General features: G+C 34.4%; 1 non-coding gene across 1 annotated transcript; it reads left to right on the top strand.

Annotated features, from left to right (window-relative positions):
* Positions 1 to 15,263: 15,263 nt before the first annotated feature.
* On the top strand, positions 15,264 to 15,370 carry LOC141669177 (small nucleolar RNA R71). The gene has a single exon (XR_012553466.1). It is a non-coding gene; the product is annotated as a small nucleolar RNA R71 (small nucleolar RNA).
* Positions 15,371 to 18,835: the final 3,465 nt, after the last annotated feature.

The raw sequence follows: 18,835 nt of genomic DNA, 5'->3' as shown, positions 1-18,835 counted from the left end.
AAATTGTTGAGTCAAGTTACAGATATAGTTCCAGGACCCGTGACAATCTACACTGATAATAAGTCAGCCATAGATTTGGCGAAAAATCCTGTTTTCCATGGGCGGAGTAAGCACATTGATGTGCGTTATCACTTTATTCGTGAATGTGTGAATCGTGGGGAAATTGTGATTAGTTATATCAGATCTGAGAAGCAGTGTGCAGACATTCTCACTAAAGCTATGTCAACAGCAAAGTTTGAAGAGATGAGGAAACTACTGGGAATAAAGAACCTGGCCAAGTAAGTTTAGATTACGGGGGGAATGTGTTGGAAATTAGTTAATCTAAACTTGGTGTCTGAATAATGTTTTATTTGAATAAATTATGTAGTTCAGAGTTGTTTGAATCAGTCGTCTAGTCGTTAGAGTATTTTTAGAAGAATAAGATGCAGTCATCAAGTAGTGGCCTGTAGATAGGAGTCTGTTACGTAGTTAACTATTTTCTGGCTACCACCTGCGTGTGGTTATCTACTTTAAATTCTTGTAATCGCTTATTTTTTTTGAAGGCAAGGGAACATTATTCCGAGCAAAGCTTATTTTTCAGTTTTAACAAACAAACAGCTAGTATATTCATAAGTTGAGCGCAGGTGTTTTTCATTAAAGAAGGGGTTCTGGAGCCATTTTTTCCTTGGTGAGCGGATTGGGTGGTCCTAATACGGCTGCCAATGTGGTGACATCAGACCTTTTCTTTGCACTGGTTCAGGGTGGATTGTTCAAGGTAATTGATTGAATGGAAAAAGTTATATATTTGCCTCACTGTATAGTACATACTCTATGTGTTTTATATGAGTTAGTAGTATCCTTAACTAAACCTATATATTCTTTGAATAATTGTGATTGTTTGAAAATGCAATTGATGCAGTATCTAAGAATTATTGCACCCCATCTGCAAAATGAATGATTTCAAACTTTTAATTCTAAATTATTCTTTTTTAAGTTTTTAATTTCTAACTAATACAATCCACACATCTATAATATGCGGACCTGAAGTCGCATAATTTTCAGATGCATAGTACCGGAAAAGTCAAATACTTTATACAGGTATACACATAATAATTCGCTTATAATTGAATGTGGATATGTGGTAGCGTATTGATGCACCTACACAGTTGTATATGTATATGTTTGTATAACGGTATACCGTATGCATATATCAATGGAAGGAGTTGAATTCAGATTTTTAGTACAAAAAACAATAAAGAAGTTGGAGATATGCCCTTTGATAAAGTGTTCCTGGTAGGAAGAGAAGGCCATAAAACTGAATTAGAGTTTTTTTTTCCAAGTGAATTTGAGTAATTTGGATTGACATATCTAAAATAAGGTATATAGGGCCAACACCCTCAATCAATTTACTATGATATCAATACTAGTGACTATTGGTATTAAATTTAGATAGATTTTAGTAATAAAGTAGAGAAAAATGGTAAGTTCTCCCTTGTTATTAATTGTGTTATGCTTGCTAGTAAATAATCTAATGGTGATGTTAATGTTAAACAAACACATGTAAGTCTTCTTCTTTGTTTTGTATCCCATTTATTCACAGTAAGTTTTTATATAATAAATTTGAATGGATCAAAGACTTACTACTGTAGATACAAGTCTACAACTACTTCTAGTTGCCCTCTCCTCCCTGAGTTTCCACTTTCACTAATTGAAATCTTTGATATTCAATCTTTTGAAGCTTGATTTATTAAAATATTAAAACCTGATATTTAAAGAATTGACCCTAATTTCTGTAATGATTTCTATATGGAAAAGCAGGTGTATGCAGGTGGGAGAATAGAAAATTTTTGTCTGTGGTACACTAAGTTTTCGGTCTTATTAAAATAATATCTAGTAGCTATACTTATTCAGAAGCAATTTAAAGGCAGGATTAGTAGGAGAAAGTTCAAAAATATCAATGATGCATCACTGTTTCTGCAATCAGGTACTAACCGTATAGTTGTTTTTGCTGAGTCATTACATTTTAAGCAATTTCGCAATTTTATATTGCAGATACTTGTTTCATGCAATATTTAATATGTTTAGACTAGTTATTATCCTGCTTACCAGCATCCTTTCTGTATGAGTAGAATGATTAATAAAAAAGTTGTTCAACTTTTTTTCACAAGACTAATATAAAATCTAGATATCCATATATATGTGTTAGCAGAGAATATTGGCTGTCAAATAAAGTATAATATGACAGCTGTCAAATGGAGTAGTTAATTACTGAAAGAGCTACATATACCTTCTTCCAAGTTTTTTGGTTTACATACCATTTATAACTTTCAAGTTTGTCCCATTAATCTCATGGCACCTTCAAAATATTAGTTGAGCATATTAAACCATAAACCTTGAAGTTATCTCTTTGTTCCGTCGACCCCTTTCCGATAAAAATGACCAAGAATTAGCTAAAGAAAACAATCTGATATATATATAGATATAGGTGTTTAATGTAAAACCGAGGAAACAAAGTACACGTGAAAGCTATATTTATTAATAATCCATACAATACAATATATAGAAAACTACAGATAAGAGAAAGGCTAAAAACTAGGATCACACACAGTAATCCAGTCCTACAATGACTCTAACCAACATCGTGCATGCACCTACAACTTCTCTTCTAACTGATGATCTAAACAAATATGCAAGACTTATTCAAACGTGGAGTATACCACTCAGCTGAATAAAAACAATCAAATAAAACAATACAAATAAATCAAATAAATGTTTCATATTATCCAACAATCACCCCCTCAATATGAAACTTATTTATTTAACTCTTTAACGCCCAGCAGCATCCTCATCTTTTCAAACTTAACCGTGGTGAGTCCCTTTGTCATGATATATGCACGCTGCAACTCAGAGTTGATATACCTGATGACTATCTCCTTCCTTTCCACACATTCACGAATAAAATGATACCGTACATCGATGTGTTTGCTCCTGCCATGAAACACTGGGTTTTTTGTTAAATCTATAGCAGACCTATTATCAATATATAATGTGACTGGACCTATTTCTTCCCCTGTGATCTTACTCAACAAATTCTTTAACCAAATCGCCTGACAGGCAGCTGCGGTGGCAGCCATGAACTCTGCCTCGCAAGATGATAATGCAACACACCTTTGTTTCTGAGAGACCCAGGTTATGAGACTATTATTCAAATAAAAAACCATTCCCCCTGTGCTTTTTCTGTCATCTGTTTACCCAGCTAAGTCACTGTCTGAGTATCCCACGAGCATGTTGTTTGTATTGTTCCTGGAGTACACTAAACCAAAATCTAGAGTTCCTTTAACATACCTGAGGATCCGCTTCACAACATGTTTGTGCATAATAGTGGGCTTCTCCATAAAACGACTTACTATACCCACTGCGTAGGCAATGTCCGGGCGAGTGTGAACAAGATAACGCAACCCCCCGACCATACTTTTGTACTCCGTTGGATCCACCAGCGTGCCACCTTCGTCTTTAGTAATGTGTTCCTTTGGGTCCATAGGATATTTAGTGGGATTACATTCTCCCATTCATGCCTTCTCCAACACCTTGCGAGCATATCCTGTTTGTTTGAGCTCAATAAAATCATCCCCTTGATTCACTTCTATTCCCAAGTAGTACGTCAGCTTTCCCAGGTTGTTCATCTCGAACTGATCACTCATCTGTTGCTTAAACTCTTCAATGACAGCAATGCTGGTGCCTGTAATCAGTAGGTCGTCTACATATACTCCAATAATGAGTGTATCACTGCCTTTATTTTTAATATATACCGCATACTCATGTGGGCACTTGGAAAAACCCATGATCTCAAGACTCTTGTTGAGCTTCGCATACCAGGCTCGTGGAGCCTGTCTTAAATCATAGAGTGCTTTTATCAGCTTGTAAACCAAGCGTTCTTGTCCCTCCTTGACAAATCCCTGTGGTTGAGTAACATAGACTTCTTCCTCTATCTCGCCATTCAGGAACGCTGTTTTAACATCTAAGTGATGTACCTCCCAACCATACTTTGCTGCCAAAGCCAACAGCATCCTAACAGTCTCGAGTCTGGTGACAGGAGCGAATATTTCATCGAAATCCACTCCTCGTTCCTGAACGTATCCCTTCGCTACAAGCCTTGCCTTGTATTTTATTATTTTACCATGTGCATCTCGCTTGATCTTGTAGACCCACTTCAGCCCAATCACCTTAGGATCTGCAGGTAACTCCATTAGTTTCCAGGTATTATTTTGCTCGATGGAATTCATTTCTTGCTGCATTGCTTCCCTCCAGTTCTTCTCCTTGACAGCTTGCTCATAGTTTCTTGGCTCATCCACTCCCATTAATAACAACTCGTCATCTAATTCGATTTCTTCAGTGTTGTTATATATGTCAACAATCGAAGCAAAACGTTTTGGTTCACTGCTAACTGCTGTTTCCGAGCTTTGAGTTCTTGATAGTGATGAGCCTCGTGTGCTTGACTGTGATTGAGGTGTACCCATCTCAGTTTCTGAATTAGAACTCAAATGCTGAGATGAACCTTGCGTGCTTGACTGTGATTCTGGTGTACCCATCACAGTTTCCGAATCAGAGCTCAACTGCTGAGACGCGTCAGTGTATCGTTCATTATTTGTGAAGCTGTCCACAACAGTGAATGTATGCTCACGACTACAGGTTAGAATACCTTGCTGAGCTTTGTTCCAGTTCCAAGTTTTTCCCTCCTCGAAAATTACATCTATGCTTACCAGGATACGATCCGTTTCTGGATCATATAAACGATAGGCTTTGGTTCCAGGCTCAGTTCCCAGATGCACCACCTCCTTGCTTCTATCTTCTAATTTCTTTGTGTAGAATCCTGGCACCTTCATGTGAACCAAGCACCCAAATATTTTTACATGTCCAATGTTCGGTTTCTCACCTTTCCATGCCTTGTAAGGTGTTTGTCCGTTCATAGAGCGTGTGGGAAGCCTGTTAAGAAGATAGACAGAATGCCTCACAGCTTCTCCCCATAACGTCATCGGCAGCTCCATTTGTTTTAGTAGACTACGACCCATAGAAACTACAGTGCGGTTTCTACGCTCTACTACTCCGTTCTGCTGAGGGGAGTATGGAGCCGTATACTGCCTTGTGATTCCATTTTCTGCACAAAAAGCCTCAAAATCTTTAGAACAGAATTCCCCTCCACGATCAGTTCTAAGAGTTTTAACCCGCTTCTCTGTTCCGTTCTCCACTCTAGCTTTAAAACTTTTAAACATTGCTAATGCCTCGTCCTTTCCCTTTAACATGTAAACCCACATCCAATGACTATAATCATCTACAAGAAGCAGAAAATACTTATTACCTCCCTTAGTTGCTGGTGAAATTGGACCACAGAGGTCTCCATGTACTAGCTCCAGTCCTTGCTTTGCGTGAAAGTTTGATTGAGAAGGAAATGGCTTCCTTGTCTATTTTGCCATTAGACAGTCCGTGCAAACACCTTTTGGCTGAGAGAACTTAGGCATACCATGCACCATTTGCATCGAGTGCATCAGCATCAAAGCTTGAAAATTAACGTGGCCTAACCGTGAATGCCATAACCAAGACACTTCTTCACAGCTTGTTTTCAAACATGTACCTTTTGCAGTCTCAATAATGATTTTATACAGTCTGTTAGGAGACCTCTTCACTTTCATAAGTAATTTTCTTTGTGTATCATACACCCATAAGTATTCACCATTTAGGACCACCTTATTCCCAACTTCAGAAAGTTGCCCAAGACTGATTATGTTATTTCGAAGCATGGGAATAAAATATACCTCATCGAGTATACGCTCCTCACCATTTTTGCACGAGAGAATAACAGATCCCTTTCCTTTAATATCCATCATCGATCCATCCCCGAACCTTACTTGACCTGTCTCATTTTCGTTTAGCTCCTTAAACTTGGATCTTTGTCCGGTCATATGGTTGCTTGCTCCATTATCCAGATACCATAAATTCGACTCCACTTGTTCACTACTTTGTTTGAGCTTTGGTACCACCTTCCTTTCATTTACCAACATCAAGTCTTCTTTCGTTTCTCTGTGTTCAGTCAGCAATAAAGCAGGCCCATCGTCTTCAACTTGATTCATATTCATTTCATGTTGTTGATCTCGTTCCTTTCGGGGTTTTTTACACTCAGCTGCGTAATGACCGTAAGCACTACAATTATAGCATCGTAGCCTGCTTTTGTCACGTCCAACACGACCACTGTTTCTTCCTCAGAATCTCTGGCTGGGGGAACCGTCAATATCACCTTTGTTGTTGCGTTTAATCCACTTGTCCCTTGTCAGTAACAACTTTCCATCAGCTCCTTCCTGTTTGGACCACTCCTCTTCTGTGAGTAAGAGCTGTCCTCCCCCATCTTCTGTTTGTCCTTTCACACGTTCCTCGTGAGCCTTCAAAGAACCCACAGCTTCCTCAACTGACATGGTGTCTAAATCACCGAACTGTTCGATGGTAGAGACAATGTGGAGAAATTTTGATGGTACAGCACGAAGCAGTTTTTTCACCACATAGCTCTCCTTCATCTCCTCTCCCAGAGCATATCTTAGTTACCATTCCGTTCAGCTTTAAATAGAACTCATCTAGCTGATCACTATCCTTCATACTCAAGGATTCAAACTCACTCCTTAGTGTCTGGATCCTGGCTTTTTTCACGCGCTCTGCTCTCTGACACATAGTCTCAATAGCCTCCCAGGCTTCTTTGGCTGTTTCTTTATCAGCCACAGATAACAGAATATCTTCAGGTATCCCCTGGTATATGGTAGCCAGGGCGATCTTGTCTTGTCTGTCATCAACTGCAGCTTCCTTTTCTTTGTTCTCGATTGCATTCCACACCCCCTGAGCCTTCATAAACACTTTCATCTTAAGTGCCCATGCTGTGTAGTTACTCCTGGCCAACATCGGATAATTCAACCCTATTGCTCCTTCCTTCAGCTTGCTAGTCTCCGTAGTTGTCATTTTTGGCATATACTTGGGCATACAATAATCCTAAGCTCTGATACCAAATAAAGAAAACAATCTGATATATATATAGATATAGGTGTTTAATGTAAAACTGAGGAAACAAAGTACACGTGAAAGCTATGTTTATTAATAATCCATACAATACAATATATAGAAAACTACAGATAAGAGAAAGGCTAAAAACTAGGATCACACACAGTAATCCAGTCCTACAATGACTTTAACCAACATCGTGCATGCACCTACAACTTCTCTTCTAACTGATGATCTAAACAGATATGCAAGACTTATTCAAACGTGGAGTATACCACTCAGCTGAATAAAAACAATCAAATAAAACAATGCAAATAAATCAAATAAATGTTTCATATTATCCAACATTAGCTTTTTCCTATTAAATTTACTAAAATTTTTTGTCTTTAACCTTCACAACTCTCCTATGAACATGAACTTGCTTAAGAGTCAATAATTTAAACAACTCCAAATTAATAACCATATCTAGTTTTGTTCTTAATGATGGCTTATTTTTATTTATTTGTAAGTTTATATGTATATATGTGTATGTAGTCACTCTTGCTTTGTAACTGAATGAATTATTTTGCAGTTATACGTGGCTGGTTAGTTCGAAGATGTTCAGGAGATGTAGCATTACTACAATTTGGGGTTAAGAAGGTGCTCACTGACTCTTCTTACCTTACCGAAATATAGGATCTTTTGTTCTTATGTTTGACCAGACTTTTAACAAGCAACACATGTATATAGTGTAAATTTTTTTAAGAGTTGATCTATCATACTAACCGCGTCTAACTCAATGAATTATCAAGTTTTTTCTCTCCCTTGTATATAAATAATTTTTTTTTTGTATTTCTGATTTTTAACTTACCAATTACACATCTCTCAACTCCTTGACCAAGTACTTTCCTAGCTATAAAGTGTAGTAATAATTTTACTAGTATATGCTTTTTACATCCTTATTACGTGAAAAATATTAAAAAATAAATCTAGGCTAAAAAATGATCAAGGTGGAAATATTAGAGGGTAGATAATATGGAGAACTGGACTACCAGATGAAATTGTATGCAGATGGGAGACTAGAAAATTTCTGTCCATGGTACACTAAAGCTTGGGTTAATTTTTATGTTATTTTAATATTGAATTTCCTACTCGTCTTCAACTTCTATGTCAACGTGCAGACAAAATTTTCCGAGATGAAGTTCCTCAGATTTTCAGGCAAAAGAAGACAAAGAAGTACTACTTTAGTTTTGTCATCTATTTGTTTTACTTTTATTTCATCTTTAAAGCAAGCTAAATTTGTCCTCTATTTCAGAATTGGAATAAGAAGCCAAGACCTGGAAGATTCATTTGAGAAGTTTATCAAGGCTTAGTACAGTACTTGATATTAATAAATTTTGTTGGATTTAGTGCTTCTACTTAAGTTTTGTCATGTATTGTACAATTCAAATGACTTTGTTAGGTGTATTTTTAATTTTTTTGTACTTATAATATTTGAATATTATTCCATTTATAGTGAAATAATATGAGTTCTTCCACTTAGTTTTGATTGTTTTTTGTTTAGCATTGTATTGAATTTAAAAAATGGCTGGAAACTGAAAAGTCAAAATTTGGCTATTCTAGAAATACAAACTTACGACGGTTTTTCATAACATATGCCGTCGTAAATTATTAATTTACGATGTATAGTTGCGTCGTAAATTTATGATTTATTTTATGGAAGGTGGGTCTCACAATAAAACATACGACATTTCCTTCGTCGTAAGTAACGAACATACGACAATACTTTTCGTCGTATGTTGATAACTTACGACGGAATATTGCGTCGTAAGTAGATTTATTATTTTATTGAGAATGTGAGTCCCTACTTTGTAACTTGCGACGCAATTTTATCTTGTGACGAAAAAACGAACTTACTACTCGAGCAAAAATGATGATTTTTTTCCGTCGTAAATGGTTCAATTACGATGATTTCAGTTAAAAAAAACCGTCGTAAATGGCCAGATTTGTTGTAGTGATTTGGATAATCATCAAAACTGGGCTTCTTATAAAATAGTTTATACGAAAATAATATAAAAATATTCTGTCTCTCGAGAATACGGGTTTTGTTGATCTATCGAAATAACTATTGTATCGAAAATCTTGCGCCGGGCCGCGCACGGGTCAAACCGTAATCCAGATCGAAAAAGTCAAAACACGGAAAATGTCTGGAATTACCAGATTAGGTTAGAAAGGAGTTTTCGGAAAAGTTTCGGGTTCTAAAAACGCAAAAACGGTTGAAGTTGGAAGATTCCCCACTTTATAAAATAATTTATAATTACTAGGAAACATAATTTATTAAATCTATAAATCATTTATAAAATCATCTAGTAATTAGCATAATTTATAATTACAACCTATAAATTACCATAAAAATACCAAAATTATTTATACTTTATTTTGGAGATTTAAAAATTAAAATACTCAAATTTTATAACATATAAACATCCAAACATCAATTCCAATTATCAGATAATTCACCAAAATTCACATACTAATTACATAATAATCATTTATTGGTAAAAAAAATAATTGCACGATATTTCCCGGATATTACAAGATAATTTCAATTTACCGATATCAATAAGATCGACTTTCAAATAATTTTAAAAATAATACATTTAAGAACGATGTAACACTTAACAATTAACACATTAACATTTAATAACACCAACTCGTCAAATAGGAATAAAATATCCCCCATTTTATTCCTTCTAAAATCATAAAAGCACATATATATATTCAAATAATATTTCTAATAATTCTAAAAATACGAGATATTACAATCTACCCCCCTTATAAGGATTCCGTCCTCGGAATCAGAAGAAAAGAGCACCAAGGATCTTCTGGCCAACTTTACAATCTTGCATACATAACTTTTCTCAAAATTTCAAATAACACTGAAATTCCTTATGCCACACAGTTATCACGGGAGCTTCATTCCACACCCTCGTTCCTTCCACATGTCATTTGACCAATTTCTCAATAGAATCACTTTTAAAGATCGAGAGAAAAAAAGAACAGAGAGAAAGAGAAAGAGAAAGAAAAAAAAGAGAGAGAATGTTAGGAATATGTGTATTAGTTTGATGATAAGTTCAACAAAACACTTAAGTAGAAATCTGGTGTTTGTAGCCTCAATGGATAAGACCACTCTGTTTATCCGTTGAAGGAGTAGCTTTACTTAGAAATAAGTTTAGTATTGTAGCACATTTCATTCTCTGTATTTAAGTTGTAATTCTTAGATTTTGTAGGAAATTATAAGTCATGTTGACTACTAGTGGATATACAAATAGGAGGGCGAATTGTAAATATTTCATGCCTTGTAATTTTGTATAAGTGAAGTAGTATCAACTGATATTAAAGGCCTTCAACGGATCAAAAACAAAGCTTCAACGGATGTCTCTAAAGCTTCAACGAATAACATCCATCAACGGATGAGTGCTTCAACGGATAAAGCTTCAACTGCTAATGCATCAACGGATAAAGCTTCAACGGATAAAGCTTCAACGGATAAAGCCATCAACGGATGAAAGCTTCAACGGATGCTAAGTTGAATAGCAGTTGATAGTGATAATTCATAAGCTGACAGAGGCACATGGGTTGACAGAGACAAACTGGAATGTGGTAGCCTCTTTGAGGAATCAAGAAAAAGCAGCATTTCCATTCTGGTGCAAACAAGGAAGTATTCAAAGATTCACAGCTAAACCTAAATTGCATTGGATAGAGAAATGAAGAAGAAACATGTGAAGAATCATTTAATTGTATTTTACAGTTTTGTCTTCACTTGTAAACTTGGTGATATATAAACCAAGTAGCAGCTAGTAATTAGATGGTGAATTTTCCAGAGCTGTTTAGAAAAATCCAGAGAGAAAATCATCTAGTTTGTACTAGGACGCAGCTGTGATTTAATTCTCTGAATCACAAATTTTCTGAAATAACACATCTCTGGTGGAACAACAAATCCACCAGAAAAGTTTTTAAGTTCTTTGTGTTCTTTACATTTGTGTTTAAATATATATCTGTCTGTATTAGCTTAAAGAAATTCACACACATTTGTTCATTAAAACACTTAGCCTTAGAAACTGCTCAAAACTTGAAAAAGTTTTGAGATTTACATTCAACCCCCCTTCTGTAAATCTCATTGTTAGTTCATTGGGAATAACAGATAGAGAGAGAAATAAAGAAACATATTGACTTCGTTGTACGCCATTGATATTTTAATCGCATTGCAATCCATTGTCGTTTTCGGTAATTCCATCACACCGCCTAACTTTGACTTGACCAAGATAACTCAGCTGAACTTGATTGGCATACCTTCGAATATTTGAGATAATAAAATAATGGAATTTCGAAGAGAAAAGAATTTCATATCAAAATGGGATAAAAATCTGAATTTGAGAAAAAGTATTTTTGAAATAAAAGAATAACTGAGAGATCAATATGATCAAGTGAACTTGGTGTTACGTGCCAAAATTAAGACAATACTAAAGGTTATTAACCTTCATGTATTCACAACACACATAAGTGATGGCATCCCATCCAACTCCTATCACACACACAGGTATACCTTGTGTCCCCTATAGTCAGGGTTGTTCATCTCAGTCAGAGTAAAAGGAATTCAAAATCAAATGAATAATCAAGGGTTTCTAATAAATGACTTGTTAGGGAAATTCCCGGATCAAAACTGAAAAGGTTCAAAGCTGATATTTCTGGAGGAAATAGAATTAAGAAAAAAAGATTCTGGCACAAAATGATTAAATGAGTGTTAGGGAATATATCCTTTAACAGATACCTCTTTTTCAGAGATGACAAAAGAAGTTATAGAAAAAGAAGGTACTGCCAAGGTCTTAATACTTATCTTCTATTTGAACTCTTCTGTTCACTTGTCACCCAATTCTAGACACTTTCTTACGTTATGAGGATATCGATAATCTTCATCATTGTCGAATTGTAGTAGCCTCGGAAGATTCTACAATAAAGGTTTGCAGCTTCCCGGAGTTCTATCCAGCTCGGCACAACCATCTCAAACGAATGCAGCTATCTTAACTTATTTGATGGTACTATATCCAATAGTCCAACAGGAACTCGATATTAGCTCAATAGTCCTCACATAGCTATACGTACCCCTACACACTCTCGTTCGTAGTTTACTATAACCTCAGCTCTGATACCAACCCGTAACGCCCCCAAATTCGGGGTCAAGGGATTTGGTCATCACTATGAAACCTCAATCCAAATTAACCTGTTAAATCAATAAATAAATGCCAGCGAAAGATATTTAGCATCTATGACCCCAAACTAATCCAAGATCTTTTAAGGTTACAGTTCTAGAAACAAGAATCCCAAATTCCAAAATAATTTTTCACTTTCTCTTTAAAACTCTTTTCAATAAATTCCAACTCAAAACTAAACCCACTAGTATAACTTTGAAATGAAGTATACTAGGCCCAAATAAAATAACAAAACCATAATATAATATAATATAAACAACTTTATACCATAAAACTTACACTAGTCCGCAAACCCTGGACCAACCACCTTCCAAAAGCTTCTTCTTTGCTTCCTCGAATTACGCAGCTAAACATCGCAAGCTAATCCTCACTGGAGGTTAAATTTCAAAGCAGGCAAGTATGAACGGAAGAAATGCTCAGCAAGATCATTATGACATATATAGGGTCATTTTGATATAAAACCGACATCTGCATCAGCGCAAAATATTTAAAAAATCATAATTGCTGAATTATAAAATTTTGTAGTTGAAGAACCCCGAAATTGATTCCTTAATTGTATTCAAAACCATTTTGATATTTTTGAGCGAAATGCTTCAGCAATACTTTGAATCTTGACGAGAATAAAACTCGTAAAACGGTGTTTACGGAAATATCGTAAACCACAATAACATGAAACAATGATTATGGATTGAATCATAAACTTTACTCAAAACTGAACTCTTGATATTAATACTTATTTTGCTGTCATATCAAATTAGATATCAATACGAACATTGATTCTCACAACACCCATATTGAAGTCAACATCAATCATCTATACAAATACCACCTTTGATATTTAACAACAACGTAAGTATCAGCATAAATCAGAATCTGAGTCAAAACCGTAATTCACTTTTAATCCAAAACAGAATCAGTTGATAAATCATTTATTCTATGGATATTAAAAACGATATGATAATTTAGATTCGGATCATCCTCCGACGGACGTACTATCACATGCTGATCAGTCTGTGTGATAGCACAAATGGAAATATACCTGCCTGTGGCCAAAATTGTGTCATAATATTCCATATGGCACTTAGAAATAGCCCTCCACTGGACCGTCCGTCCCGGTCACTTACGCAATTATGATCCAATCTTAAAACCTTTTATTGAAATGGGGTCATAATAATTGACACCCAAAATAATTTTATTCCCCCAATTATTGAGTAAGAATATTCGCAACCAAATCACTTTCCACAAAATCCAAAACATTTATAAATGCAGTAAGTTGATAAGCAAAATTACTTAGTTATTCCGAACATAGAACAACAGAAGAATACTTCTATAAACAGAATTATTTAATTTAGCGATATGTAAAACATTTATCGATTCTAACTGAGAATAGGAAAAGCAATACTTGCATAAGAAGATTTAAAATAAATATCACTTGAACAATAAGTGATGATAGGGATACTTGCCTTTGGGTTTTTAGGAGTGAGTCACACTCGTATAAACGCAATTATCTCATTCTGGCATCTCAAGGCATCACCGTCTTTGTTTTCAACACTTTACTGATATGTCGCTCCTGCGATTTCTAGAAGCTAGTTTTCCAATACCATTCCACCACATTCTTTATCCAACGTCTTGTCATGATCAACTCGAATGATCCGCATCTATAATTAAAAGATAACACTTTAATCGTCTAAACGATAATTACTCGACGAACTCCGCATCAAAACCCTATCATCTACCCATACGATAGCCCATACATAAAGAAGACATTCCAATACAAGACTCTTGACCCACGTACACACGTAATTCATATAACATGTAAACACATAATTTACGTATCACATAATTCATATAACACATGACTCGGACATTCAATTATGCTTGACATATCCTCACTAACAACTTACCCCTACGATAACATATCCCGACTCGTAATTATTCATATTATAATAACATACACAACAATTAGGGTTTACATTCCCGGAAATCGATTCGATGCTCATTTTTAGAAAATACGTATACTCGTAATCTTACGAAATCAGGGTTAGTGATTTTAGCAAATTATTTCATCACATCATCCAATCACGTTTCGGATAATACATGTGTATTTATATAGCCACTCGACATCCTGATAATCATCAGATATGCTCCCGTATTTTCGTAGCTCAATTTCCCAGAAATCGGGAAGCGTCTCCTTTGTTTATCGGACTACCCGTCGAAGCAATTCGACGTCAATCACAACAATCAATTAATCCAAAAAATTAATCCAACAACCACCATTTATAATGCAATTCGACGTCAATCACAACAATCAATTAATCCAAAAAATTAATCCAACAACCACCATTTATAATCCAAACCATTCAACAACAACCGCAATTAATTACGCAACCAAAATCTCGATACAATCTTTATATACCCGATAAATATTTTTCATTTTGAAAATAACTTTATGAACTAAATTAATATTTTAAAATTTTAGGACTCGGAACCAAGTCATCACCCTCCACCGTCCGCTCGTATAAAATCATCGCGAACAGCGGCAAAATTTATTGGTGCCCGACAAAATTCGGGTTTCCAAATAAATTTCACCGATTAATTTCCAAATAATTAAAATGAAATCCTAAAATAACAGAAGTCATACAACATCAATCATAAATTCTAATTAAAGCTTCGAATTTCCTGTAAAAATTTAAAGAATCGATTCACAAAATTCACCATAGCAAAATAATCTGGACTGAGTTATACACACACGTATGCGTGTGTATATATATAAAAAAATCAGACTAATACCGAAACCAGGTAGCCGGAATTCCTGCTACTTTTCCCTAAGTCAGTCTCTGGGAAGGATTTTGGTATTCATTAGCAGCCATCAGTTCAATAAGTTCATAAGCTTCATCATAGCTCTTAGCCCATAAGGCTCCTCCTGATGCTGCATCCAGCATGGGTCTAGAAGTAGGACCCAATCCATTGTAGAAACAATTGATAATCATCCAATCAGGCATGTCATGGCGTGGGCACTTCCTTAGCATCTCCTTATATCGATCCCAAGCCTCACACAGAGATTCTCATGTTTGCTGAGCAAACTGGGTAAGAGCATTCCTGATTGCAGCAGTCTTCGCCATAAATTCGAATTAAAGCTTTGAATTTCCTGTAAAAATTTAAAGAATCGATTCACAAAATTCACCATAGCACAATAATCTGGACTAAGTTATACACACATGTATGCGTGTGTATAAATAAAAAAAAAATTAGACTAATACCGAAACCAGACAGCCGGAATTAGAACGAGTCATTGGAAAAGAAGAAAGGCGGCCATATCGGAGTGAACAGGGAACACATCGGGAATGGAACAATCGGAAAGAAGGGAAAGAAACGGGAAAAGAAAAGAAGAGTGAAGGAAGAGACGGGTGTCGAGATGTACAGGGGAAAGGGGGGTTTGGTGATTTCATCATTTTTTTTAACTAAACACGCAGCAACAAAAACTGCATGCACTTGCCATGGATTAGTGGTTACTACAAAATTAGGACACTTATCATTATCCTTTCCTGGCAGCCCGATTTCGCCCTGCATTTCGCAATTTAACGGACAACGTACGGATAAATAAGACATGAAAAATACTGAAATGTTTTTAAAATTCTCAAAATAATTAAAATCTAATAAAATAAAATTTTCATAATTTTTAAAGCATTTTTGAATTGCAACTCGTACCCGTATTTCACGATTACCGAACCGAACTGCACTTAAAATAAATTCAGAAAATCACAAAAATAGTCTTAAAATGTTACAAATATCCCGAAGTTTATAAAAACATAATTTTTGTAATTTTAAAATAATTTTTGAAAAGCAATTTATACCCGCTTTTAACAATTAAATGAATCAACGTGCGGGTGAAATTAATCCCAAAAATTTCCAAAATAATTTGAAAATTCTCGGAATATTTCAAACTTCAATAAATATGTGTTTCATAATTTTTAAAGAATTCGGGAATTAAATACAGATTTTAAAAATAAATGCAATCAGAAAACCATACAAAGCTAAATAATCAATAAAATATTGACTTTTAAATTTTATAAATCCCCAAAAATAATTATTGTAATTATAAAACCATAAAATCAATTTTAGAGATAATCCAAGTATTTATGCAAATAAATATCCGAAAATAGATTACTTAGCCGCTATATAACTATAAAAACGATATAATTTAATACCATATTTGGATAATCATCAAAACTGGGCTTCCTGTAAAACACTTTATATGAAAATAATGTAAAAATATCCCGTCTCTCGAGAATACGGGTTTTGTTGATCTATCGAAATAACTATCGTATCGAAAATCTTGCGCCGGGCCGTGCACGGGTCAAACCGTAATCCGGATTGAAAAAGTCAAAACACGGAAAATGTCTAGAATTACCAGATTAGGTTATGGAGGAGTTTTCGGAAGAGTTTCGGGTTGTAAAAATGCAAAAACGGTTGAAGTTGGAAGATTCCCGGTTTTATAAAATAATTTATAATTACTAGGAAACATAATTTTTTAAATCTATAAACCTTTATAAAATCATCTAACAACCTATAAATTACCATAAAAATACCAAAATTATTTATACTTTATTTTGGACATTTAAAAATTAAAATACTCAAATTTTATCACATACAAACATCCAAACATCAATTCCAATTACTAGATAATTCACCAAAATTCACATACTAATTACATAATAAACATTTATTGGTAAAAAAATAATTGCACGATATTTCCCTTATATTACAAGACAATTTCAATTTACCGATATCAATAAGATCGACTTTCAAATAATTTTAAAAATAATATATTTAAGAACGATATAACACTTAACAATTAACACATTAACATTTAATAACACCAACTCGTCAAACAGGAATAAAATTTCCACCATTTTATTCCTTTTAAAATCATAAAAGCACATATATATATATTCAAATAATATTTATAATAATCCTAAAAATACGAGATATTACATAGATAACTGGAGATATCGACAAGTCAAAAAGCTTATGTAGAGAACTGGAGATATCAGTAAGTCAAAAAGCTTATGTAGAGAACTTGAGATATCGACAAGTCATTCTACTTGTAGAGAACTGGAGACCTCGACAAGTCAAAAGCCATGTAAAGAACTTGAGATATCGAAAAGTCATTTTACTTATTGATATGTAATATCTCCACACAATAAAAGAGATCTCGACAAACAACCCCAAAATTCAGAATACAGACAATTTGAAGATCCAAGATTACCGGTCAACAAACAATTCTATCACTGAATTGGAAAGTCTACAAATGTAGCATGAAGAATACGAGATCGATGGCCAAGGTAAACTTGACTAAGGAGGGTCACAAACCTGGTAGATTCTTCATAGATATGCTAATACTAGATATGAAAATAGACAAAGTAGCTTTAGAAAATGTGTTAATCTATTTTAGTTTAGGTCATTTAAACGGTGTATGTTGATCTATAAGGCATGTCACGGGTCTTTTATTTAGAAGTAACAAACAGATCTAGGAAATCTTAAATTCTCTCAAGAGAAGAAGCCGAGTTCTTATTTTTAAAAACACAGATTTGTAGTAAGAAAAATTTGATTTAATATAAATCTAGTGAGTTTTTGATAATCCGCTTGTGTGTTGGCATTTAGTAATTTATATCTACAAATTCATACAAATGTTTTGTTCCCAAAGCCAAAAGATAATTCAAATTCAATAAAATACATTCACCTCCCTCGGTGTTGCATTTCATACCTAACAAAACCCACATAAATACCGATAAAAAAGAACAAGTAATGACTAAATATAACAATTTCTAGGCAACAAATACTCACCAGTTTCATAAAATACTGACCATATTCATAAGAAAAATGTTGACTCATTATTTTGTCGTTACTAATTGATCGGTATTAGGCTTAACGTAAAAAAACATTCTGAGATTATAACGACCAATTCGGTCGTATAATATACCAAATGATTCATCGACCGAGAATTGGTCATAATAAAATAAAAATGATGAAAAATATAGTCATTATAAATTTTCAGAGTTGTATTTTTTTAACGCGTCATTTGTTATACCAACCGCTAATTTGGTCATAATAACAAAAAATGACCAAAGAGCAATAATAGATAGTCGGAGTTTTCCTTCTTTACTAATGTATAAGGCCATGTGTGGCTCTGACATGTCAGGTGGTTACCCACGACATACCGGATGAGCCCTGACATGTGTCATGCCAACATGCTAGTAGTCATAGTCAAATAGTGTAAAATTTGATCAAAACGTAAACATTGATGAAGGTTAATTCGACTTTTCTTGTGTCGGTTGTTATTCGATGAAAATGATCAATTTTGGCCTTATAATGATCAATTTGGAGGTCGATAAAAGCTCAGTTTCTTTCTTGTAGTGTTACTTTAAAGGTAATATCATTTTTGGTTGGCACTAACAATTTTTTTAAATTGTTTTCCAATATTTTATTTGATGAATGAAAGATAAAAACTAAAAGATACCATAGAAAAGAAACAATTCACATATACAAGTAGGTAAAAAACAATGAGCCTA

Source organism: Apium graveolens, chromosome 6 (genome assembly GCF_009905375.1).
Source record: "Apium graveolens cultivar Ventura chromosome 6, ASM990537v1, whole genome shotgun sequence".
Lineage (NCBI taxonomy): Eukaryota > Viridiplantae > Streptophyta > Magnoliopsida > Apiales > Apiaceae > Apium > Apium graveolens.
This window is presented reverse-complemented; position numbering and strand designations above follow the sequence as displayed.